Here is a 2,435-nt window from a genome sequence, read left to right as displayed (position 1 = left end):
ACGCCATTGGCACATGCTCATTGAAGCAACAGCACATTTGTGCCGTTGCTTCAGTTCTTTTGTTTAACCACTAGCCGACGGCAGGTCGGCTCGGTTGCGCGAGATCACGTAGCTATACGTCATCTCGCAGTTCAGCCAATAGGGGTGCGCTCGCCCCTAGTGCCGATGCGCGTGCCCGGCGGGCGCGATCAACGCAGGGCACCCGCGATCGCTCGTTACAGAGCGAGAACCGGGAGCTGTGTGTGTAAACACACAGCTCCCGGTCCTGTCAGGGGGAGAAATGACTGTTCGCTGTTCATGATTCACAATGTATGAACAGCGATCAGTCATTTCCCCTAGTCAGTCCCACCCCCCTTCAGTTAGAACACACACAGGGAACATAATTAACCCCTTTCCTCGCCCTCTAGTGTTAACCCCTTCCCTGCCAGTGGCATTTTTATAGTAATCAATGCATTTTTATAGCACTGATCGATAAAAAATGCCAATGGTCCCAAAAATGTGTCAAAAGTGTTCGAAGTGTCCACCATAAGGTCGCAGTACTGATAAAAATCGCTGATCGCCGCCATTACTAATAATTTTTTTTTATAAAAATGCCATAAAACTATCCCCTATTTTGTAGACGCTATAATAAACGGTTATTGTGATTTTTTTTTACCAAAATAATGTAGAAGAATACGTATCGGCCTAAACTGAGGAATTTTTTTTTTATATATATATTTTTGGGGGATATTTATTACAGCAAAAAGTAAAAAAATATTCATTTTTTTCAAAATTGTCGCTCTATTTTTGTTTATAGCGCAAAAAATAAAAACCGCAGAGGTGATCAAATACCACCAAAAGAAAGCTCTATTTGTGGCGAAAAAAAAGACGCCAATTTTGTTTGGGAGTCACGTCGCACGACCGCGCAATTGTCAGTTAAAGTGACGCAGTGCCGAATCGCAAAAAGTGGCCTGGTCATTGACCAGCAATATGGTCCGGGGCTGAAGTGGTTAATCTCTTATTTTTTTTATTTTTTCTTCACATATAACATTTAACATGCCTTGACACTTAAAAGGCAGCTCGATACTACCTTTCTTTACTATACTGTATGGTGATTTCTCCAGTTAATGTGCCGTTACTGGTGGCTTCCGCAGACATGCACGGGAGTGATGTCATCGTGGCTCCGGGCCAATCACAGCACCAGAGCCCGCTATACCCATAAGAACCTAGCCGATGTCGCCAGCTGGAGTTGTGTACTCTGGGACCGCTGCTATGCTACTAGCTCATTATGCCTTTGTCTTGCAGGTTTTTTTTTTGGGGGGGGGGGGGGGGTTTACAACCACTTTAACACTGATTACTGTAATAATATCACTGGTGATGTCAGAGGCAGTTGATTCCCACAAAGTGTCAGTTAGTGTCAGATTGCGCACGGTAGCACTATAAATTGCTGATTGCCACCATTACTAGCATAAAAAATAAATAAAAAATTCCAGTACATATCCCATAGTTTGTAGACACTATGGCCCGGATTGACAGAGAGGTGGGCGCACATTACGCCGCCGTATCGCAAACGCCGACGCAGCGCAGAGAGGCAAGGACTGCATTCAGCAAGCTATTGCTCCCAACGCTGCGTTGGCGTGGCGCAGATTTCAAAGGGCGCAGGCCGGCGTAGGTGGAAGTGGGCGTGACCCCATGCTAATGATGGGACGAGCGCCGGACAGGTACGCCGGCGTGGAGCAGTGGTTTACGCCCGGCGTATCGCAAACGGCGCCTGTGGCGTGACGCGGATGCATGCCCAGAACCCCTCTGCGCATGCTCACAACTATGTCGGTGTAACCCCCTAAAATACCCCGGCCCACCGCGTACGCCGAGAACATAAGTACGCCCAGCCATACGCCTGTCTAGCGCAAAAGTACACCAGCTTGTCTTCCCTGGTGCAGAGGTACTTTTGTTGTCTGAGCCATGTCAGATAGTGAGGTGGAGCGAGAGAGGAGAAAGAAGAATTTCTCTGCTGAAGAGAGGGTGATCCTGACCTCGGCCATCTCAAAGTATGATGCCTACCTCCATGGCGCACAGAGCGCCAGGACCAGCAAGGCCAGGAAGCAGAAGATCCTCCAGAAGGTCACCCTGGAGATCAATGCCCTTGGGCATGAAACCAGGACCAGTAGGGATATACAAAAAAAGATAAACGACATGTGTCGGGGGGGCAGGGAGAAGCTGGCCAAGGTAAAAAGGCACCTCAGGGGTACGGGAGGCGAACCAGCTACTTCTCTCAAGTTGACAGCTGAGGAGGAGGTGATTGCCAGCTGTCTGGAGCAGGAGCAGGTGGAGGGCCTGAAGGGCTTTGACTCCAGTGAACAGGACTTGAGGAGAGGTAAGTGTGTTTTATCCCCCATCCGGTGTGGAGCATGTGAGGGGGTGCAAGGGAACATGTGGGTCCACCAACATGTGAATGC

The sequence above is a fragment of the Rana temporaria genome, chromosome 8 (genome assembly GCF_905171775.1).
Source record: "Rana temporaria chromosome 8, aRanTem1.1, whole genome shotgun sequence".
Classification (NCBI taxonomy): Eukaryota; Metazoa; Chordata; class Amphibia; order Anura; family Ranidae; genus Rana; species Rana temporaria.
Note: the sequence above shows the minus strand (reverse complement) of the source record.